The 26,319-nt window shown below is 36.5% G+C and overlaps 1 long non-coding RNA gene across 2 annotated transcripts; it reads right to left on the bottom strand.

Annotated features, from left to right (window-relative positions):
- Positions 1 to 1,036: 1,036 nt before the first annotated feature.
- Positions 1,037 to 25,041, bottom strand: LOC133320387 (uncharacterized). Of its 2 annotated transcripts, none has more exons than XR_009753759.1 (2): positions 24,816 to 25,041; positions 1,037 to 1,320 (listed from the first exon to the last, which is right to left on the bottom strand). It is a non-coding gene; the product is annotated as an uncharacterized LOC133320387 (long non-coding RNA). The 2 variants fall into 2 exon arrangements; XR_009753760.1 differs by lacking the exon at positions 24,816 to 25,041 and adding an exon at positions 1,618 to 2,913.
- Between the last annotated feature and the right edge of the window lie 1,278 nt (positions 25,042 to 26,319).

The following is a 26,319-nucleotide window of genomic DNA, read 5'->3' as shown; positions in this document are numbered from 1 at the left end:
ATGTAGTAACCTTCGCGTTTTATCGATATTTACTCTATTTGTATTTTTGACAGACAGTTAATGAAAAAAAATTCCAGATATTTTTATTGGTTAATTATTCCCAAGGGCTCGTTGAAGCTGGGTTGAGATAGGTTTAGAATGATTATTTTGCCATTGACTGGGACACCAGCGCCCCGGTCGGTCTCTAGCAGGAGGCACCAGCCACCAGGTCAGTACATCTGAAGTGCTGTTAAAGTGACAGACACCGCATTACTTCTTCCTCTCATCAACCAATTTATGAAGACGCTAAAGTTCGCTGAGTTACCGATTGATTAAGTAAGCCATTGAGTAAGCCAGGTTTAAAGATCTTATGAGACTGTTAATTTAACTGATAGTTTTTACTGTAAAAGAAAATGTTTTTTAAGTTGTTCAGTAAGAGGGTCCCTCAGCGCCTGCATATCAATTAGAAATTAATATTTAAAGATATAAGCTGGGCCGTAAGGGGTGAGGGCTCCGAGGGGTGAGGGAGGGGAGGTTAGGGAGGGTTAAACAATGAAGAAATATGAACAAGGCGCTAAATGACAACAACAATAGAGTAGAGCGTTAATGTTATGTTTAGCAAGAAATGAAGGACTCCAACACAGCTATGTCCTAAGAGGAGCTTAAATCCGGTAATAATTATCCTGAATTAATTATCATGCCATCAACAAAATAAACGCAGGCTGGACTCGACGGAAAAAACCAATTGTATGATTTGCAAATATATATCCGTATTTTTATATAATTATATTTTGTCAGTAATCGAGTAATATAATGTTGTTAGTCGGCTGCGGACGGTCTCTCGTGTTGTATGAGAGCTCAGCTGGTGGTGATGCTATTGCTGAATGGCTGTTGCCTTGATGAATTACTCTATTTATGACTCTGTTTCTACTTGAATAGAGTACAATTTAATTTTAATGTCGATGTGTTTGTCTCCCTCGATGTTCCGTTTGTAAAAGGATTAAAAGCGCTCCGAACGGATTTATGTAAATAGTTATTACTTATTTAAATAAAGGTATTGTCATTGGAGATCGATTTAATCTGTTCTTGCATAACACAATTAATAATATAATTTGTCAATAATAATAATCGAATAACAATAGTTTCCTGTTACTCGCTTTAGTAGAATAGTTTAGTCTTCCGATTATTAAAACGTTATCACTCATGTATCGCCCCCCTCTCGTGTTTCGTTCGTGTCTTCGGTAACTTCAACTCTATTCAAAGTCGTAAAGCCAATAGTTTCGCGAACAAAAGCGTTCTAAATGTGACCGTCTCTTAGAGACCGTGTTGTTGCCCTCCTCCCTGTAACAATGAAACAACAAAGTCTCTTTATACGAAAAATCAATACAACAGAATATTTTTTTATTGTAAGGAATTTAAAATGACAAAGTAATAAATGATAAAGGACTCGTCGTCTCGACCTCGTCTAGTTGTTGTGTTTAAGCTATCGGTATGTCCTTAATGTTTATATAAATGTTGTGAATGTTGTAGGTCGTTAATGATTTGCGAGAAGGATATTAATAGAGTCGTGTGTGTCGGAACCACTCTCATCCGCATCTGACCATTCTATAAGATTAATGAAGACACTTTAAAACGCACCTCATATTATTGTATAATCGAATGCGAACGATTTCCTACCGTATCTTGTTAGTTGTAGAGGATAAAATCGTTCGCTGCATATAATACGCTGTGGCAACTGGCAAGCGTTCATCGGTTGTATATTCCATACATGCTACAGCGTGAAATTAATTTCGTACTTAGCCATATTGTACGAGGCAATTAAAGAGATAATGGACTAATTACGTAGACTAACTGAGAAGTTATCAAAGAGTTAGAGAGGACGTCTGCGCCTGATGACTGCCACGTGTGTAGCAGATTATATTTATAAAATATTATCATAAAATATATATCACAATACTCCATAGACGCTATATCAATTTATAGCGACTTTATGATTTTATTACAAGAAAACCGTTTGTCTCTCAACCCATACCGATAGAATAAGTTCTTTGTAGCAGGGCTGTGTATCGAGGAGCCGTCTCCACGTCCGCCAAATGTTAACAACCACCAATGTATCTCTAACACGTCAATTGTTCCAGATCTGTTGTGAGTTCTTTTCGGCCACCTCTTGACACTGCGACCTCTCTTTATGTCTCCATTAATTGTTAATGTCTCTATATTTAAGTAATTTAATACTTTATTGTCTTTCATCTTTTTGAAGTACGTTATGTTTCAAATATTCTGTGCAATTTGAATCGAATAAAAAATATTCTTATTTTAAAATGAGAGAATTTATAAAATAGGTTCGTAGAAGCGAATGTATTTATGTTTTTTTAGTTTTTTTACTGAGAATAATTTGTAGTGAATTTTGGAATTCCGTTGAGCGTGTCTAACTGTTATAAATGTACGACATTATATGTGCAATATTCAGTATGTCATAGTCGTCGTTTCCCTCATCATTATAATATAAAGTGAAGTTGATATATAAAGATTTTAAATACCATCCCCCTCTAGATCCTTGTATATTCTTGTATACGACGTGTATGTAGTTTTATTGTTAGCGTTGTAAGTCCATGTTAATGATGGTGACTGGTGAGGTTGAACGAATTAGTAATAGGAGAGACCGCTCCGGCCGCTCAGACTGTGACGGCTCCTCGGGCTGCTCTCTCCGGGCCCTCACGCGATATTCGCCTCTATAGAGTGGTTCTATAGAGCGGGTTTCGGGTTCATGGGGTGATAATAATCCGGTCTTTGTTACAATCGACCATTATCAAGCCATTTTTAAGATTACATCGCTGAAAGAAGTAAGTACGTCTCGCGCCACATTCATCACTTTATCTGAGCTCCTTCGGGTAAAGTTATACTCAAAGTATTCGTCGGAAGCAGCTTTTTATGACAGCGGTTTATCGTGAGAGAGATAACACCAACTCACTCCGGGATGTTCCAAAAAAGCAATTAACTGCGAACAATGCAATAGGAGTCACGACCAAAGAAACACGCCCCTTGGACTCGATCTCTCTAAAAACATATTATATCAAATAGTATATAAGATCTTCCGATATTCTTATTGTACAAGTTTATAAATTAATTAATTTCTATCAGATGTTTAGGTGTTAAGAAATGTTAGTACGTTCATTATAATTTGGTGCTAAATATTCAATGAACTTAATCTGTTATGTAATATATTAATATTTATGAGTATGACACGGCAACTTTATTGTATCTTGACCTTATATAAATTATATTTTGTACAAGGCTAAGTTATTTTTATAATTATGTATGTCTTTGTGTAACTTCAAGGAATCGTTATCTATTTATCGCTGTATCTAATAGTTTTTATGCAAATAATGGCAAAGCTCTATTAAATATCACAGTAGGAAGCGATACGGCCAAGCGGCCCGTTTTGTGACGAACTACAAAGGGATTCGTCAGGCTTCCGGACACAAAGGTGCCGACTCGAGCGAGGATCACTTTACGTTGTTTCAAATCTTTGTCGACCTCATTATTCACTGAAAATTAGGAATATATCTTATAGCGAATGAAATAAGGACCATTACTAATAAATTTTATTTTGAACTAAAATGTTCATTCCAGCGTTTTCAAATTATATGTTATGGCAAATTAATTATTTTCTTAACGACGTAAAGTTTATATGTTTATGAAGATACTAAGATGCCTAGTTAAGCGAAAACAAACTTTATTACCGAAGTCTGTTAAGGTTTTAATGTTCTAAGAGTACTTGGAAGGTCTCAGAGGACTCGCTCAATACTACACTCATCGCCCGGCGGACGACTGGCATAGACTTAATATGATAGAAAGTCAGGGAGCGACCAAAGCGAAACCTCGGGATGTGATGGAAGACATCTGACACCATTGGCTCATGAGGATGAGGTCATGAAGGAGCCGGTGATAGGACACGATCAGCTGTGATGTCTCAACGACTAGTTGAGAAAAATAAAAACATCAAATAATACATTACTGTCAAACAGTTTATTTGACGGAGATCCCCGGTATGACAATAGTTCATCTAATAAAATGTAGGCCATTTCATTGCACCAAAGATATTAATAAATGTTTTCGGTTCAACTTCCCTAATGTTTCGGTTTTTCTTACGTTACGTTACATTCAAACATCAAATCAATATTTAGCGTTAACTCGTACGATCCCTGTTTGCCTTCATTTGTGTTATTGTGCTATTTAAAAAATGAACCGACTTTTGTTCGAGTGCTATGAACACTTCTTAATGGCAGAGGAAGCGACGCTCCGTCTTACACAACACAATGACAGCACAGACAACTGCGTAATTTAATCCCCAACTAGAATTGTAGATTGTATATACAAACACAGGTACGAGTCTATAAAAATGAAATTATTATTGAACGTTCACCTTTAAGAAGGGATGACTTTGAATTAATTGCATAATTTAACGATCGGTCAAAGTCGAGATAACAGTTAAGTGTTACTTTTTATGTATTAACTTTATTTAGTTAATAGTCGGTGAATATTTTGCTATTTTCTGATATAATACGTGTTACTTATCAAGAAAGGAACGGGATAAAATAACGTAGAGTTTTCTTTTTTTTTGAGTTAGTAATATTTAATTTATAGAATATAATAACACTTATATTTTACTTAGAATTCATTGTAGGTATGTTCCGAATATAAAGACTACATATACCGGATGGAGAAAGCGAGACAGATTGGAAAAACAAATTAAAAATAATTTCCTGGTATCAGGGTTGGCTGGAGTAAAGTTTAATTTGAATATATGATCAGTATGCACTTTTATGATATATTGTCGTGTGCGCGCGCGTGTGTGTGGGTGTGTGTGTGTGTGTGTGTGTGTGTGTGTGTGTGTGTGTGTGTGTGTATATGTGTATCGTGACGTCACAGGTGCTTCATTCTCTCAGTCAGTGAGACTCTCGTTTTGGGGCGAGGCTACAATAACAAGCACTTATCCCAGCCATCGGACGGACGACGGTGAGCCGGCTTAATGATAAAAGGGACTTAATTACTTTGAGGGTAGAACGCTTCTTTTTCGCTTTTTGTGATAAAAAAAATACATAAAAGATATATCTTTTTTGATACAGTTTTGGCAGTTTTGAATAGAGCCTATAATATAATGTAAACTTCATTGTAAAAGTAACATATACTGACACAAATATTATACAAAAAAAACTCCATATTTTAACAATAGTTATGTTATGAGCCGTAAGTCATAATATGTTCCACTTTACACTATACTACTCAGAATTTAATTTCCAGCTAAGAGCTGAATCACGTCTTTTTTAATACTATGACTTTCATCAACATACACTTTCTATACAAGTAATGTCAATATATTCTTTATTGAGAAGTATTAGACGTCTGACAGCTGATCCTCCGGTCCGGATTAATTCTTGTCAATCTTTGACGAAGATACGTATTGTTTAAAATATGAAGTGAGTAGATAAGTAGATAGTCGTTAAACCATGCTACGCCGTTGTCATTTATTTTAGACATCGTCTGTGGTAAGTACCATAAATGACAACAAATAAAAAATAGTACAAGTGACCGCTGTGTTGTATAAATAGGAAAAAAAAGTGAAAGACATAAAATTATGGTTAGCAAAAGAAAAAAACAAGAGACTTCGATCTGAAAAGTAAAGTAAAAATTTTATTTACTTTATATTTGGACTTCTTAAATGCGAAGTATTTAATCCACAAACGCGGAAACGGATAAAACTGAGAAGATTTTCTCAATTAGCTTTATTTAAAAGTTTTCGCCATATTTTTTCTAGTATACCATCATCAGATTCTGGTTTTTATTTATAGGACAACAAATTGGGACACCCTATTTCCAACATAAAGCATTTATAAAAATCACTTCATGACGAATTCAGAATCTTTCTCCTTTATTAAAGTCGATTAAATAGTAAAACACAAATAAAAGTTCACCTTAAGTTAAAAAGTTAAATCTACTTAATATGAGATTCTGTGAACCTCGGAGTCACGATATCAATACATATGTAATTATGATATTTTTAATCTCACACTCATCGTTTACTGAAAGAACAAAATATCAGAGGGTAAAGTTATTCTATAAAGAATTGGTATTTTCTGTTCAGCCGTTGTTTGTCTGCGGCTCGTTAGTTGGTACATCCTTGTGTCGTAATTGTTTTATATTTTCAAACACCAACTCACCGTTATTCAACATCAAGTCACATTTACTCTTCTCGAGACTCGCTTTGTGTCTTTTAATAGTTGTAATAATCAACATTTTATCAGCTGCGATGCAAACATTTCCCTTTAGGTATTTTTCTGATATCGGCATCACATTGTTGTTTACATTTAATAGGTAATTATTTATCATTGTCTATAAGAGATCTGTTGCAAGCTGAGCTTTCGTCCGTATTGATTTATACGGAACATAACAAAACCTGAGTGACGTGACGTAAACAAACCTCATCCCACAAACGAACGCTGACTTATTTACGTTTACGTTGAAGTTAAAGTTTTCATATTAATTTCACGGAACAGTTTGTTTTCTCGGAGTTATTATTGATGAAAACGCGTTTGGATCGCGATTGGTTTTGATTATTAATTGTTTTTAACAAAAACGATATCATAACTTTTTATACTTTTAATGGTAGCCTTTGTAACAATCCAGCAGAAGAATATCCTTATAATATACGTTTTTCATCTAATGGACTGTCGCTATTATTGTGAGGTAAAGTAAGTGTCGTGCTGAAAGTCGCGTCGGTGTCGTCTCGTTGATGGTAAAGCGACTCGAGGCCTACTTCTTCTGTCAAAATCTTTTAAACACATAAACTCGTATGAATACATTCTCTTCAATATATTACTAACCTATTCCTTTTATAATGAAGTCTGTAATAATCTTTACCTTAAATCCTTCGTTTAGGTTAACCGCGACCATTCAATTCGTTCTCTCCATGATTTTTTGATTGGAACCACTCATGAACCACTCGTGAACCACTTACACACACACACACACACACACACACACACACACACACACACACACACTGACTGTAAGAGACAGTAAGTATCTATACAGGCGTTGTGACCCTTTTCATTTTCTTTTTATAATTATTTTTATTCGTAGATGGTTCTAAGTTAATCGAAATTGCATTAATTATAAAAACATATATTCAAAAGAAATATATTAGAACTCTAAATAAAACAGAACAAAAAATAAAAACAGAATATTTTTATAAATTAGACAACGGATCGGAATACGTGTATGATTCCATACCATTCAGGCTCCTCAAATGATCTAATAGGATTCAAATATAAATGTATGTCTTGTTGATCGCTCTCGGAGTCAGAGGAGCTGGAACAAGGCTGGTGAGCGGGTTCTAATATCCCAACTTGAAGAGTTTGTTGGCTTAAAAAGAACTAAACGAAAAGCAAATTTTTATTTCCTCCATGTAAAAAATTAAGCAAAAAATATATCTTAAGTTCTCTAAGTTTATGAATATGAGCATGCAACGGATTCCTTGTAAACTGTTAGAGTTATGATATTTTTTCTTATATTAAAATTAATTTCACTATAAATTAGCGGTGTTTATAAATGTTTATGGTCAGTATTGACGAACGTAACATTTCCTCTTTTGATTTCATTCAAAATACTTTAAAAATTCTAAAATTTTGATAAATTTATTGCACACAATTCTAGAGCTAAGCAATTTCAGGCAAAGATATTAACCAAAGCTACTGTAGTGTAGTGTAATTTCCAACACATAGGGAAGATTATTGGACACTACTTCTGTTCTCAGATCATGATAGCAACCACCCGCGCTGTACAAGTACTAAGCATTCGATACACATGAGATCCATCATAGCTAAGAGAAATAATTTCAATTGATAAAGATAGTAAAAATGATTTTGTATGGATATACGAGACGGGTTGTTGGTGGCCTTAAGAGAGGGTCGAGTCGAGTTGGGAATGAGGTAGAGGTGGTCTCTGAACAAGAGGCCATCTGGTGAAGCAGTGAGGGTGGCGTTAACAAAACAAGTACATTCAAGTAGAACAGTGGTTGTCCTCACATTTAAAACTAATCTACTGTAAGAATGAAATCTTTCAAAGTTTTAGCGAAATATGTTCCTTAACTTTCTGAGAAGAAAATACTTAACATGTTTTAATTAGGCAAGGTTCAGCAGTCGATGACTTTATATTGAGCAAAACTCAAAGGTAATGTTGAATTATGTGCGGTGAATATTCTGGAGGCGTGCGTTAAAAGTCGCTCGATAAGTAGCTAGAAGCAGGTCTACTGGCAGCTACAATGTTCTTTGATGGCGCCGCTCTCTCTACAAGGACTCCCTTTGCAGCGCCACTTCAGTTGAGTACTTCTTTGTTTAACTTTTGAATTAGCTAGCTCGCTATTTCTCACGCTGGGATTATAAAGCCTTTGTGGACCGTATTATAAATTTAATAAATAACAAACCGAGCCTAATGCAATGACTTGGATTACTGTTTTTAAACCGAGACCCTTAATTTTAAATCGGAATCAATAGAAAAAGTATTATATTTATTTTAAGGATGTCATTATATGTTTAAATATATCTTATTGATATGTATTTAGTAATTAATGAGATGTATTCTGTCTTGCAATGCGGCACAATTCAAATAAATATTTCTCAATTTAAATTTTTAGAACTATCGTTTCTATTGAAATTACAACAGCATTGTTAAAAATGTTTACGCAGTTCGTCCTATAAAGAAATAAATTAAAAAGTCGAACTACAAAATCACAATTGCGAGTCACAATAGTCTGTAAGTTCCAACAATGCACCACCAGCACCCTTCCCTTGTATTCAAACTACATCCTGCAATTGGATAAAGGCCATTTAGAAAGTTCCCCTTCACTCGCTCATCCGTTTCAATTACCGCATCCGAATTATTTACTCGTTCCAGCTAAAATCGATTTTAGGTTTAATGTCGAGTGCTTTTATAATTGATGCCCCCGCGGTGTTTTTTTGTTGCATTTTATGATTGCCGGCAGTCGTGCATGTAACAGTAGAGGAGCAGTTCGTACTCAGTGCTGTAATAACGAGCGTCATGTCCGCCGTCAGACAATAACACGTCGGCGACTAACTCGGATAAAGCAACAGAAGATTTCCAGGCTAGGTCAATTCTCCGTCACCTACCGACGGGCGACTACTATTACAAAAAGACAATAATCTCAAACCGCACATTACACACAGGAGGACGAGCTGTTCGAGAACTCCCCTCGCCGTAACACTCACGGCGGTCAATGAACTCCCACCGCAAATTTTACTGAAACGTGGCCTTAACGTCACCAAACACATAACATAATGTAACATCGGTCATACACTTTAAGGCAAGGAGATAACTCGAGATTCTAAATATTTACATCTTGTGCAGTGTCAGCCACAGCTTATAAGTATCTTTTATATTTTCTTTTTTTGAAGCCTTCGTCCCTATAATATAGTGCTTAACAGAACTATATATCATGTAGAATTTTTGTATGTTTTAATTTTAAATCGAAACAAACTTTATAATTAAACAAAGATACAATTAAAGGTCCGAGTGTTGTAGTACGGCTTCATTACACAGCATTTCTATAATGAATGCATTCAATGTATGGAAAGTGAAATCATGAATGTTTGTTGTGCCCGGTTCATTAAGCCACATGCAATCATCCCATCACCCCGTCACCCTCGGAGCCTGCGGCCTCATCATATCTATAGTGTGCGGATTTGTTTGAGGGAGAAGACGAGGGTAGGAACAGCGACATTCAATTAATTAATGAAGTTACTTCATATACACACACTCACTCACTCACTCACTCACTCACTCACTGTCCAATAATTTCATTAAATCTTTTTAATCAGTACCTACACACCGCTTTTTAAATACTAAAGCTTACAGTTTACATTTTTAATAATCACATCACACTAACTTGTCGCTAATCATAAAATTACAATACGTCTTAGGTCTTTGAAGTGGATGTCCTCGTGTTTTTTTCAAACTTTCTGTTCAAATCCAATCTGAAGCGATATTGAGGCTCGAATTTCTTAATGAAATGAAATCCTACAGATGCCGATCTCCCCGGCGAGCGGAGGAAAGCGCTCAAGGATCTGCTGAGAGGAGCCGCTGAATATTAATAAAGATACTTTTATACAATTATTAAACGCTAAAGAGATCGCATTCTCTCTTTGAATAAAAACAATGAAAAGAAAACGACACCATTACATTGTAAGCGCATAAGTTGACCAGCGAAATGTTGAACGTTGCGTTGACTCACGAAAATGACGATGAGTTATTACATCGAGGATGATAAACATCATAGAATTACTAAAACAGTAATTTTGTATGGATCTTCACAAAAATTTAATCAATATCAAATGTAGGTACATATAAAGAGAAGTACTACTGTGGGTTGGGGACTTTATATTAAGCACATTCTCACATGGAATTAGATATAATGATTTTTTTTAAATTTTAATTTTGAGTAACCTGCCACAGTATCTGTAACGAGCATTGTAATAGAAGAATTATAATATTAGGAGCTAGTAAGTAGAAGTCGTCCTGACCTTTGTCAGTGTAAAATATACAATAAATAAAGAGTCACCTCCTTGCATCTGAACAGACGGATCATTCCAAGTGCATCATGTTGAGATGTAGTGAATAGATTATAGTAACTAAACATACTTATTAACCATTATAGAATATGTAACCTACTTTTATACCTATTTAATGTACGATCTATTTGAAATAAAGGCAGTATCTACTCAGCAGTCTCGGCTTTCATTCCTCTCTCAGGGCACCACATTACATGGCGACCCTGCCTAAACTAGATTCACGCGGGCGAGTATTCTGACACCGTGCGCAGCCACGTCGCCGACCGATTTTACATATATGGACTGTGATTTATAAACGTCTTCTCGTCACAATGCAATCGTCGGATAATAAAACGAATTTTATTAAAACTTACGACGGTGACGCTAGTGTTATACTTTTATAGTGCTTCGAAAATGGGGAAACAGCAGTCTAAAGAAGAGAACATCGTAATAGCACAAAATGCAGCTGGGGCACAAATGATGCACCAATTGAGGAGTTCCGATTTCATATGAAAACGTCGAGCATCCTGTTATGCGTGGTGGTACTCTGCCTAGTTTTGGGAGTCCTGTATGGAGTATTCCGGATGTATCGGAAATGTCATATGAGATGGATACGACAGGAATTTGAGCTGAACGCGAGTGGCAGCAGGGTCCTCTCTCAGGGCACCACATTACAGTGTTACTACAGGCGAGTTATCTAGGTGGTGACCTCTGTGGGTCGGTCGGCTCTTCTTGACGTTGAGATTCCTTTATGTTAATTCAATGATACAAATTTAGATTGCAATACCTTAAAAGTAAACACCAAAAGAGCTCTGAAGAGGATAATTAAGGAGGTAATGAAGGAATCTGAAAGAAACATTCATTAAGAGAAACAACCGGCCGCAGGCTGTTTACGTCTAATTATCGCCTTATTTTGAAGATGGAGAAAAAGAAAATCCTTTTAAAGACACCTTACCTACATAACGCTGGGGTAACGACATCAAATAAGGAACCCTCGATACTTGACATAAAAAACATGTTACAGATACGGATAAATGCTGACAGTGCTATTAGGATCATTTACTGGAGAGATAGAGGTTTGAACCAAATACTTAAGCATCTGGTGTCTTCAATGTTATCTGCAACAAATATATAAAAGACAGTATTAGATTACAATAATGAAAACGATTTAAAACCGTTCTTCATATATATGAATGACATTCACCATTGTATCTTACACAATGTCCACTTCAGTCTGCGGTCAGGAGTCATCTGTCAAGTTTCGGTTCAATATTAACCATTTTTCGAGAAACAGTACCGAAAAACAAAAAGAAATATGAACATTAAAATAATACAAAAAACTCCCTGAAAGACATAAATTAAACTTATATAGTACATGATTTGATCGACGATGGTCTCATACAGCGGAGTGTCACTGAAACAAGACAGGTTACATCGCCGCGGAAAGATTTTTTAGCGAACACCAGTAAAAATTAGGCGATTGTATAATGTCTGTGTCCCCTCGTGAACACGGACCGACCGGCAGCCGCTTGAAGTAATTAGTTACAAATGTAATAACGTCCAAAAACCACATTTAATAATGTAACCTGAATGGGCACGATCAAAACACGTTTACACACTAAGAGTACACGTTCCAACATGGCCGACCCTTATTTCGGGTTCCGTGACATTCGGCGGCTATGAACGTTGTAGGTGTAATTTTTTTATCATTTTTTATACATATTTCACCAAAAATTACATTTCTTGGAACATGTGTTAGTCATGTTTATAGGAAGCAACGACTGCTAAATGTAATCAAGAGATGACGATAGATTTACAGAGATTATTTCTTATTCTAACCAGTGAAATATTTTAGTGCATATTTTGTTTCAAATAAAGCTCGATGAACACGGGTGGGGGCTACGAGCGCGCGGTGCCCCAGAAGGCGAGCATCGTGTGTTCCCGCTTTATATCATAATTATACCTGCCACATAGAAATGGGGAGCTGCCAAGCTTTAATTTGAGACTTTAAAAATGGCACTTTAATAATTAATATTTTCCAGTCTCCCCTCGGAACGTTCAAAGTAAATGAATTGGAGTGTTGAAATATTTGAAGAAGTTCGTCTATTGCCGAGAAATTCCTCCGAGAGCCTGCGCTCGAACGAAAATTTCATTTTTCACTATCAACGTTTTTACTTTTCAGTTTTGATTGAAAATACTCTTAAATATCAGCTACGAACTGATATTGACAATAAAATAAGAACCACGTCAATTCTTATAATAGTGTCAACAGGACTTCACGGAAAGATGGAATTTTTAAATTATCATATTTTATCTGAAAGAAGAATTGGAATATCATTATTCAGTAAAGATTATTGTTCTCTAATATATAAGTTTTTAGTCTCAGTTTAGTTGTTTTCTTAAAAGAAGAAGTCATTAATGTGTAAAGTTGAAACGATTTAATGCACAAACACCATACTAATATGGCATTTAAAAATTTAGGCGAGCATAACAGATACGCACACTCTACGTGTTTTATAGAAAAATATTAGTTTTTTAAATGTATATGCTACTCAATAGTTCAAATAAATTTGGATGTCAATAGATCAAGAAAGAGAAAATGACATAAATGTGTCGAAGAGAGAGCGGAGCAGTGAAAAACGAGTCAAAGGACTTTGACAGTTTGTCTCCTTCCTTGAATAGGATTTTTCATAATACATACACAATTACAAGACTCAGTCAGACGATTGTAGGTAAAGTGATTTGCAGTTTGTCCCTTTCGAGTTTGCATCAGAGACAATGTACGAGTATTGACGTGGTTTCGACGACAATGTATCGTAAATGGTTTTTGTAAATATTCCAATAAGCTGCTACTAAAAAGAATCTCATTTAGATGTACATATTTACTTAAACTGTTTTATCAGCAAAGTTCTGCGCGGCCTTAAGAATGGATGCTTACAATTACAAACTTGGAGCGGTACAAACTAACAAGAAGTGAGGGGTGGTGGGCTTCAGGTGCGGAGACCGCCGCCCGGGAACATCCAATATTAAAACATTGCAGCGGAGAACTACATTTAATATGCATAAATAGTTTGCTCGGATATGTACCGACTACCGAACTGGCAGTCGAATGGAAATTAGAATCGTTCGTGTCACATCCTGAGGGAAAGGATTCGAGGGGAGAGCGGAGACAGACCAGGTAAGAGTCGACACCGCCCCTCGCCTACCACCGACCACTTACCACCTACCAGTCAAAGACTGATATGATATAACTTATTTAGTGGTTCAATTTCTGTACATAGTAATTAAAAAATATCTTATCTAAAAGTGGTATGTGGAAAATTATTTTTATCTGAGCGGCTTCTAGCAACTTAATTAAAACCTCAGCCAAGCGAGTGAAACACGCAGCTCGCCGCCTGCCTTATATTGTTTTCATTTCTGTTATAGAGCGAGACGGTTGGTACATGATAATATACAAGAATACATTTTTGACTGGATTTTATTTAAAAAGTAATACATGCATTATGAATAAAATTTATTAGCCATCTTCGATCTGTTTGTAGTCACCGATCAAAGTGTAATAAACAATATATTAAAAAGTCGCAACGGAACCTCTCACACGAAATGTTCATCAAAAACAAATGTCCCAGTTTAAATGATGTTGTGTTTTAAATTACATATAATACAATATCACATTAGTTCACGTTTGTTTCTGGACGTCGATAAGCGGGAAAAGGTTAATAAATATATGAAAATGATCTTTGATTTATTATACTCGGTAACGGATGTTACTATTCCGTTTCGAGAAAAAGCGCATGAGAATTTAGATAATTTAATGATTACTGAATTAAAATAAGACATGTTTGTATGAGAGAGGCGACCGAGGGCCCCGGGGGACCGCGTGTCACGCAAATGTGGAATATTACAAGAAGGTATTTCAAGTGTGTAATTATGTGTTTATATGTATCATGTAAGGTTATTATTGCGAGGTCGCGGCGCGGCATATGTTAATATTATTATTTTCTTACATCGTAATTACTCTTGTCGTTACAATTATGAAGCTTAAAAATAAATTTATATTAAAAAGGCTGCATACAAGTAATATGAAGTAAAAGTTAAATTAAAACAAGAATATTATACAGTACGGAGTGCGGGGAGGCAGCAGTGGTCGCAGTCACTAGTGGCAGTCTATTTAATTATAATCAACAGTCAGTCAGTTTCCACATTCGGTGTTGAGATTTGTAACGTGGTAGTAAGGGTGCTTGTATTCATTTATATTACATATTGATTGATTGGGGTCTTTCGTTATTATAATATTGTATTGACATTAATATATTACTAAGCCCGGTGTCTCTCGATGTCTCTCGGTGTCTCTCGGTGTCTCCCTATATCTTCTCGTGCTCGGCAGCGAGTCCTCGTGATCGCAATCATTATAGTCGATTATTTTTTATCGTATCTTAAGTGATCTGTCTGAAGGCCTCACAACATGCGGACTTTCCTAAAACGGCTCGTTCACAATACTTAATCCACAAAACATTTATATCTAAAGACGCAAATGTCACATCCGAACTGTGTCCTCCCTTCATGCCTGTGAGTCATATTTTGTTTATCAATGAGGCTGAAGTTTATATACATAGGTACATACAGTCGGAGTCGTCGGTATCCAGAGAGCGTGAACGACGTCCTTTACATCGAATATCTCCTGGATTATATCATGTTATGGTACACCCACCTACTACCTACTGTCTATACACAACGACATGGTGGCACAGTGTATTATAGCAACAGGACACAGAATGTTTTTATTAATACGGATGTATTGTCCATTGAATGATTAGTAGATTTTAACATATACATATCTGGCAACCCATTACACAATAAGTTAATCTGAACCGGCTTGGAACAGCGGATGACCAAGTTCCGTACCACCATAAATAGAAGATGGGCATCGTGCGACATGCAACATGCAACATTCCCTCGAGTCGGGGAGGAGCGATCGCAGACGACATGCATGCACGCATCAACGAACACCGCACAAAGGATTCAGATTCAAACAAAAGATAAAGCGTCTTAAATGTTTCAAGCGACTTGTGAATATTTTTTGAAATAACATTAAGGAGAGTTCTCTTTGAATACCGGAATGAGAGAAGATAAAGATGTGTCGGCTTTTTATAAAGGAATACAGATAACCATTGTCTTTTCAGTGCCGATTTTTGATCATTTGGATCAAGATTTCTTTTTGTCTACACTCCAATAAACTAAACCTAACTATTCTTCTCTACTCTCCGGTTCATTTTATTGTTTACATATATTGCAGTTTTATAACTGGATAGAAGTGTGTTTTTTAATTATCAGCTTGACTTCAGCGACGTGTGTGTGTGTGTGTGTGTGTGTGTGTGTGTTCACTTCTGCTTTCATTTCATGTTTATAACAATTTTTATTGTCACATTTCGGCGCATCATGCGACTGTATTGTATCGTCCGTAGTAATAGGAACCGGGCCGTTAGATCGACTTTATGCGCTCGTAAAGGTTCGGTGATCAAATTCTGCGCCGAGGTTATAGAAATCTCAGCGAGTCTGAACTTCGGCAGTCGATTGATGCGGGCTCACACAAGCATCTGTATCCTGAGGCTCGTCGCCTGTGATCTTGTAGTCTTTGTCGTGATACTTGATCTACAGCCGCTTGTCCGTGACAACTCGACCCTTATGTACGTTACATTGCGTGTTGGGTGTCCAATGTCCTTCGCTCCGTACGTTTAATGAAAATAAAATACTCAATTTAACTTACATTAATAACTGTCACTACAAAGATTAGTGTGTGTCGTAACAATATCAAAGTGTCTACTACAAAGCTGGGTCGTTTGGGAGTTTGTCTTCATATATAACAATATTTAATTTGCGGGGTGTAGGATGGCTCAGCCGGTCGCCGCTGTACAGAACTATCTTTGAAGAAGCCAAACCCGATACAAGTTTATTTTAAGAGTTCGTTTTCTATCAATAATGGCTAGGGTTTTGTTATTCGAAAGCTAACTCTTAACTGTCCCGGGTCGCCTAAACCGTGTCAAAGTCTCTTTATTGATAAGTCTCTGTGACAGTTCAAAACCTGTATGTACAATGTACATATATTTGTCAAGTTGCACTAATTCATATATATGCAAAAGTTTTTTCGTTGAACGACACAACTATAACGATAAATAAAATAAATATAATAATCGGAGTATTTATTAATCATAATATTACGCGGAGTCGCGGTGTGCGGCGCGTGGAATAAATATTTCGAGAACGACTCTACAGGGCTCGTATCTCTATCATAGCTTTATAACTGACTATTGAGACTGTACATGGGCCCGTCTGTCCACTTACATACTAACTTGCTGCCCTATTATAACAACGTTATATTAAACAGAATATAACAGGACATTCACGCCGCAATAGAGTCGTCGTGTCATTCGTCAGATCTAATCATCTATTTTATTATCTTAAGACCGTTACTATCTCGTGTAGTTTGATAACAGATGATCATATTAACACGTTTATTCGTGTGACAGGAGGAGTCGGGACACGAGACGTGTCTTATCCGTTCAGTTAAATGGAATTAGAAGGTTGTATGCGAGTTACCGAGACGAGAAAATATAAATAATAGCAATATATAATATTAATATTACACGTCACTATCTGTTGGAAGTATTTTAGTTTCTCTGGAAGTTCTTTTACAAAATTTCCTTTGCTTATTGAAAGAAAAGACACACATTCAGAGTAGATTCTAAAACAATGAAAATAAGAAATTTTACCGATACCATTAAGTTTGGGTATGTATGTGTATAAAATGTACTCATTGAACATAAAAGTCCTAAATCTATCGTTCATAATATTGTCTAACGTTTATTAACATTTAGTAAATTGTTCGTGGAGATTTATTGTAATAACATTTAATTCTTTATTTAGAAAGTAGAGGTCAGCTCTCGTGTGCTTAGAAGAGACGTGTCCAGGTCTGCGGTCACCTCTGAGCAGTGTTTTCAGGAAACCCGCAATCACAACGAACTATAGCTGTCGGTTTAGAACATACAACACGTGACATACACACATACACATCCATACATAACGATACTCTACTGTGATTCTAAGTCACGCTTTTAAACAGTCGTAAAGTCAAACAATTCTTTATCGCCTCTCATAAACGTGATGTTTGATAAGCACGAGAAAGTACGTGTCGCGCTGCTTGATACTAACGTGCATTTCAGTGAGAATATTACACAAACAGACATTCACATCTCGTCTTCACAACACACGAACACGTCGAATACATTGTAAGAGAAACCTTCGATTACAGCAAACAAAGGTTATCCAACAAACAAGCATCCAATATAAACACACACTAAGTAACTTGTTATTATTTATTTAGCGATCGTTCAAAAGACATTTAATGAAGAATGTCTCGGACCTAAACCCTGTCGCCATCAATAACAAAGTATTCCAATAATTACGGCACAATGATATTTAACACAAAATGTAAAGAAACACAAATAGCTCTCACGCAACGTTCACAAACAACTCGTTTAAATATTTTTTAAAGCTTTTATTTTCATAAATATTCTTATAAATATATTTTCGTCGCCAATTTTATATTGTACGACGAAGCGACGTTTTTATTTCTAGACATTTTAAAAATGTTATTTCTGTTAATACCGTCCTATAACGACACTAGGAGTGTAACATTCGCTATTCTGATTCCTACGTGTATTTTAAATTGGAACTTGTATGTTTTGTTGATCGACGCTTGTCAATTTAAAACGACTGTAAATTTTCCGCTGAATCGATTCCAAAGTGTCAGCTGACCTTTTAAACTATGAATAGTCGGTCTCATTCGTCAAATTAGCATGAGAATAACGCGGAACTTTGACCCGCGAGGCGTCGCTGTCCTCGTGTACCGAGTTACTTTTAATATTATAGTAAATAATGGACCTCATTACGATGCCTGCCGACAATATAACTAAATATATGCCGAATAGTTAAATGAAGCTAATTATAATATTTGTGCGTCATTACACTTCATTGTATACGAAGAGTCCCGGACATGTGATACAACGAAACATTTAAGTTATGTATCATTTGAAAGTATAAAGAACAGGTCCTACAGACTTACCACGAACACGAAGGAATATTTTATAAAGTTGATCGGAATATTATACATTTATTAGGTAACTGCATCTTATATTCGTTCCATTCGTTTAAGATTTTCTTCAAGTCAATCTACATAAAGTCATTGTCCCGTCACACAGAGTTCTCTTGTAAAAATATGAAGGAGTGGACTGAGGACGTGAAGTGTGGACATTAGTCCTCATCATCACGACGAAGATGACCGACTGCCGACTGCCGAGCCCCGGAGGAGCTGGTGAAGGAGCCGCGAGCGAAACGAGACTCGCCGTCAGTAAATACACATTAAACAACAAGATTCGTCGTAAACAGTTCGAAAACAAAAACACGCAGTTGATCTGAATATCATGCGACACGAGCGTCACATCTACATATATTAATATCTGTATGGTTTTATGAGCTTCAGTGACATCGTGAAGGTGGGTTTGAAACAGATTCTTTTGATTCCTAGAACATTTAAAACTTACTTATTTTTATTTTTTATGTGTATCTCATCTGAACGTTATGTTAATCGATATCTCGGATCTATATTATTTATGACTTATTGTGGGACGCCGAACACTCTCCCGGTGAGTTAGTCAGTGATGTCATACCGACGCCGAGGTGTACATAAACACTGCAAAAGGAAATACTTATCATAAAAAATGTTGCCATAAAAATATTATGTTTCAAAAGATATTTTTGTTTTCATCAGACATAAAAACCGATCGCTACTCGTGCCTACCCCGCGAGGTGCGATTAGACTGTTGCCTATATACAAAATTAAGATAAATAATGTACTATATACAAAATTAAGAAAAATTTTACAAAATATGTTACATGTTACTATGTTAAAAAACTGGATCACTTTATTAACATGGACTTAATAATAGCGTTTTTAATATTATACAGAGAGGTATACTTTGTATTTTAATTTATTGGCTGTTCTGTGTTTTGGTTCATTGGACGGAGGAAGTGGAACACGTAACATTATTTGGAAGTGAGCACTTCCTTTGCTATAGTCAGGTCGAGCTCGGCCGTGACTGAGCCCCACGTCCGCGAGAACTGTTACTGAACTGATGTCGTGTCTATCTGTGTACGATCCTTAACCGACCGACGATTCTTATTTGTCGCTTTAATTTAATGTTATTATGTAGACAATATTGCAACTCTGTTCGTGTACATACAACTCCTCCTAAATACAACATAACTCGATTATATGTATTAAACACGATGCCACAACGCCACAATATGCCACGCCACATGCCTCTCCAGCGAGGCATGCGTGCAGCCACACATTTGAGCTACATCTGCATATTTGTATTTCCTGCCGCATCAATCGCTCACGATAAAACAATCGCTCACCATACTTGGTAATGAAATGAATGAGGAAGGCACCCGAAATGAACGAACCACGAGGAGCGACTCCGTGGAGATGAGTCGGAGAGATTAGTACGTGGAAAAGAAAGTGAAACGAAAAGACAAACAACATCTCCGGGTAGAGTCACGTAGAGATATAAGCAAGGTGTTCAGTGATCTGTGACGATCGTGTCGGTGATGATGTGGATGACGGATGATGAGGAGAAAATAAAACACGATGAAAAATAATAATATCATATGTGTACCTTGACGAGAAACGAACCTTTAACGGATTGGATTAGAAATGGTCTTAATTCAATAATTTTTGTGTTCAAATGTTTTTTTTTTAGTTTTGAATAATAAGGCAGTCAATTATAAGTTAATTTATACAAAGTATACGTTATTACAGTACGCTGGCCATATTAGTATACTTTGTAATAACTTTGAAATATAAAGCGGGCGTTTGTGACAGAAAAAGTAATAAATGAACGCTTTATACCATTTTAAGAAAAGTAGGTCTGCGAGAATATAAGAACAGATTCAGGGAGCGTTCGAGCGACAGTGACCTTTACCACGTGTACATAGAGACGAGAGTCGCACGATTCGAGAGTACAATTGTAAATACATAGTCGATTGATTCACAATAGCGAGTAATGAATTCAGTGGTTCGTGTCGAACTGTTTAGAGTAATGAAACAAACGACTTACTGATAAAGGTATTAATAATAGTGCCATTTAATGTTTATTCTACGATGAGAAGAGTCGGCGATAATATCTATTGAAATGGAAAGAAAATATTATAAGGAGACGCTATTATAATGAGTAATATTAAATAAACAATAATCATAACGTCCGAACCTCTTTAACATCTCAATCACCATCAACGTTGATATGTGATCATCGATCAGCGTGTCCTCCCGCGCTGACCCGGGCAAGGCCGGGTATTTATAATTAGCTAACGTGCGACACCGCTGACGATATCATCGCAGACAACACTACACAGCACTATCATATAAATATATGAACAGTACGTAATGACTAATTGGATTCCTTCTCATTATAGTATACATACACTCTCCTATAACAGTCCTATAAACGACGAGTATATAACTACAGCACACATATGGCGTATACTTCTAGCAACATTATGTTATTGTAGGTGTCATTTATTATTAATGTAATTATTTCGCTGGAAACTAGTGGAATCGTCGATTAACAGCTAAAGTAACAGAATCCTAAACACATAGTGTTATTTATGTTATTACCTGCTCGTTAATGTGGACCCACCCTCGGTCAATGAAGCGTGCCTCATCATAGCGACAGCTAGAGATGCATCCCCTCCTTCCTGAGGGATTTATTCTCATTAACAACGTTGTTTGAGGGTAACATTAAGGTTATTAAATACTATTCATATTTTAATGGAAGTCATACATCATAGTTCGCTCCTAGTTTGTAAACTTCCACAGATACAATCATCCTCGTTTTATAACAACATCCCGCCGATGACCTCGTAGTCATTTCTCGTCAATTTTTCTTTATAAGGATCCTTCCTGCCAACCGTTCAGTTGTTCTGTTATGAATCCCTCTGAGGTTAACTCTATACGGAAGGCGACTCCTTTTGTTGTTCACAGTATCGTGTGGCACTAAATAGCAGGAACACAGCGCCGTGTCGACCTCGATATATAAATTGACAATGTAACATAATAATACAAGAAACCTTCAATCAAAGTCTATATGTGTTGTTGCCGTTCGTATTGCATATGTACATGTTTAACCCCTGCCTTCAAACTTCAAATGAGTAACCGACATTGACTCGAGCATACTATTGAGCACTAAATCTTAAAAAAATCTAGTGGTCAGATATGATATTCAAATATCGATGTATGATGTACATCGATCGCTAACCGAACCTTCGACGAATATATGTTTTTATACCACAGCGATGTATGTAAAAACGTTGTGAAGTGATCGTATTGCATGTTGTTATAGTGTGGGGTCTACGCTGTAGGAGGTCTGTACTCCATACTCCACCGCGGCCGGTAGTCGTTTGGGACAAACCGTTCACTTTGGATTCATAGAACGTCAAAATGGAAGCGTCTTATCAGAGGGATTCGTCAACGTCGTTAGTACGAGAATGTTATATTATAACATCAACTGACAACATTCATAGTACAAAACATATGATGTTCAATAGATGTTCAATAAATATTACTTTCAATTCGGAGCCACAGTGTTCGAGCTCCCGAGGATGTGCGGCTGTCGTCCCTTCAATGAGGTTATTTATATCGAGGTTACCATCAATAATGTTTAAATAATATATTAATAACAATCAAAAACTAAATTGTAAGAAAGTCATGTTTGTTCCCGGGATTAGTTATACAAGTGTGTGTTTGTGTGTCTGTATGTGTGTGTGTGCGCGCGCCTTGCGGATGTTCCGCCATTAACGCCGCTCCCAGCCTATTACCTTCAACAAACTATTGTGGTTGCACGCTCAGACAAATATATACTATAACGAACAAAGAATAAGGTCCTTTTGCATCTGTTCCAAGAAGTGTGGTCACAGACTCAATTGAAGTGCGGTTTGGACGTTGAATACGATTAAACTTAGCACAAACACGAAATTACACAACGCGTTGCAAAACGAAGAGCAGACTGAAGGAAGACCTCGGACTAGTCTGGAGAGGAATTCAAAGAATGCTGGGAATCACTCCGCAGTCCGCATATACGACCACTGATAACAAGTGGAACAAGAATACTATGAAGTGACTCTTGATTTAATACAAGTTCATACGAAGTTAACGATCAAGAATGACCTCCAGCTGATCGAAACCTTTCATAAAGGATTCAGAGAGAGCTCGGACTGAAAAGAAACATTTAATATTTTGGAAGATTCCATTACCGTCCACAGATATTATTAACCTGGAGGCCTGTCCTCTAACAAATAAATATTTTATAATATTTCTGTGCGTACAGTTCCATTATGTTATAACAATATCCTTGATTCAAAATGTTCTTAAAGCATATTAACATAAAATAAATGAGAAAATAATAACAAAAAGACAAAATTTTCCCATTATATAAGGATCAATACACTTTATGTAAGTAGGTAAAGTAGTTTAGTAAGATTATTAATCACTCCTTACTTCAGTGGCATTCAAGACTTTCGAGATATTTCAATCGGCTTGTCATCTTCTAAAATCCAATCTCAAAGGAGGAATTTAATTTGTCGTCATCTTTCACCCGAGAGGACGATCCGCGGGAATTTTGTGAAATTCCCGGACAGAAGTCAGGAGTTTCATCGACCAACGAGTTAGTGAACTTTTCCTGGTTTACGATGAGATGACTCTCCTACAGATCTTTTGATCCATATATATATATATATATTTGTAATAATTATACTCTCTATTTTTTCTGAATACTTTTTACTATGTAATATGTTATTCAGCAGCTCGCGTTCGTCACATCACACTACACACCAAACAGATATTGTTTGTATAATTTTATGCAGCGTGTTCTGTCTCTCTAATAAAAGTGACTTCCGACGACTTCCATATAATGAGTTACATACACTACAAAGAGCTCCATAACACAAACGTTATTATTCACTGGAAGTCTTAAAAATCCGTTAAAAATCCACAAAGCTGTCCAATTAATCTGGTTTTATTGGACAGTTGGTAACTGGATTAAACATTAAACAGCGTATGAGTACAGCTGTGCATTTGTGTGTGTCCAAACGCAAACACACGCACACACAGACAGGAACCGTATAACACGGCGAGTTTACAGAAGTAATGTTTACGTTTTGTCGCGGACCGACCACCGACCACCGGGAACAGAAAACAAATTACATTTTAGGGTTCCCTGGGATTACAAAAAATTATAGTAAAAAGAGCACATTAATTAAAAAGTTTACAGTCGTTTCATTTAACGAAGTCTTCCCCATGTTGTACAGCTCTTCGTATATTGTAAGTAATACGTTTCGATTTGTCATATCAATACAAGCATGAGAAAGATGTCTGATTCTAGAACAAAGTAGCTCAATTAAATAAATGTATGTGAAATACTAAAGTTACAAAACGTTTCCTCGTGCTCGTGAAGACGACGTGGTTGAGTTTTTATCCAGAGCAAGCAATGAGTCATACTGGGTAGTTGAGGGAAAATATGGTGTTAAATCGACGACATAATACATAAAAATGACACAGAAACCAAACGATTGAGATAAAAAAATTTAAACTCTTTGAGAGACAGGAGTGTTATATAGTATGACAGACTTCATGAATTAGTCATTCTGGATGGTGTACTGTTGAGAGCAGGTAGCCAGTTCTAAGTTCTAAGCCTAGTATTTGAACCGTTAAATATTTTCTCATAAAGTACATCGATGAATAAATTATACGTTTACAATAAACATATTATTAATTAATAATTTTTTTCATTTTCTTTTTCTTAGGTACCTATCTCATTTACTTATTTTAAAGATAATATAAAAACGCCACTCGCCTTACGTTCAATAGTTATCCGAAAATTTTCAGTTCAATGCTTCCGAACAACATAAATATTTGCTCCCACTTTTATTAAATCGCTTCACACTTTATGATTGTTGTATATGCAAATGCATCCATTATGTTTAATGTTTGTATAATTCATCGCGGATTTTCAATGCATTAATTTGACAAATTAATTCTATAATATATAAAGCAACAATTTGAAAATATTCCTATAATATTTAGCACTATCGACTTACCGCAGATAATCCCTCACGTTTGGATGTAATATAGAGAGTGCGGGTTCGTGCGGGATTGTTCCTCTGTTATAATGATTTGAATGTGGGAACAGGTTCGCTGGAACACCTTGACACCGAGGCAGATCCATGAGTTGTGACTAAACACATGCACAGAGGAAGCGACCGCGGTCATCAGGTGTTCTCGACATCTGCTCTTCCGTGTTCATTGTCCTGAACGACGGACAGACGGCCCCTGATCCTGTTATATACCTGCAGATACTAGCAGCTAGGAGCACGTTTAATATTTCGTGCCGAAGATATTTCTGAAAGTTCGTGAATGTTTACTGACAGGTGTCGGACTATCGCTGGGGGTTATGTTAAATTAAACTTAAGAGTTTACTTTGAAATTCAATGAACACAATACTATATTTTGTATCTGTCAGTTTTTTATTATATATTTATCCAACGACTAAACAGCGATTCACATTTTGTTATCTATAAACGTAGATTGATGGCTTGAATAAAACAAGTTGTGTTTTAGTGTGTGGACAGTCGGAGACGATGAGGAGACACCCCTCTGACAGAAATTAATCTGTAATGGAGTGGAGAGCTCCAATATTACGAGCCATTATTTACAATCTGAATCGTTAAACATCTTTTCCTTACAATAAGCCTTTTGTCTTTTAACCTTTGTAATGAAAAGAAAGTTAACTAAACAATGGACCCTCGCTATTTACTATACAATAGAAAATGTAAAGGTTCCATAATAGAATAAGATAAAAATATGACCATTTTTATGTTTGCACGACCGCAGCTGTAAGAGATGGAAGATATCTATAATATTTAGAAAGCTGTGGTGTTATAAGAAAATATAAAAAATTAGGTATCTTGTAAGTACACACCCCAACCAAGGGTAACGTTCGTTTATTTCGTTTCAATTCCTTTTTTGTTATTGTTTTTAACTTTTTCAGTGCCATCTAAACCATTGGAAGGAGTCAATGCATCGCGAGGCGTAGGCTTTACTCGTCACGTATAGTTAGATCGTATCGTGACGAACGCTCCTCTTAATGTAATGTGATATAAACACAAACTATGCGAAACGCGTCGTTCCCACGACATGTCGACACTTGGCACAAAAATAAACAGTTGCTAATATTCCATCTGTCGCATGTGTGTGTTCATCACGTGGGTACATTAAATATCTCGAGAACCGAACGATATTTTTTGGAACTATTTCATCATAATTTCAACGAATCTGCACCGAGGGTTCACGGCGACTTCTCTACGAGGCTTCAAGACCTGGGGGACAACGAATCGATCGTAAAGCTCGTTGTCGTAAGTCGGCGTCGTAAGCTGCGAGATATGACAACCATTCGTGCGACGAGATAAGCTGCCAGTTATTTATATGGTGTAAGTGCAGGCTGGGATTGATGGTCGGAGTCACCCGCCGGCAGTATCCGCCCCCGCCCTCCGCCGCCTGTCAGCTACAGACAGCGCTAATCCTCCGTTTAACGGATGTGCGTCA

This window comes from Danaus plexippus (genome assembly GCF_018135715.1).
Source record: "Danaus plexippus chromosome 18 unlocalized genomic scaffold, MEX_DaPlex mxdp_35, whole genome shotgun sequence".
Lineage (NCBI taxonomy): Eukaryota > Metazoa > Arthropoda > Insecta > Lepidoptera > Nymphalidae > Danaus > Danaus plexippus.
This window is presented reverse-complemented; position numbering and strand designations above follow the sequence as displayed.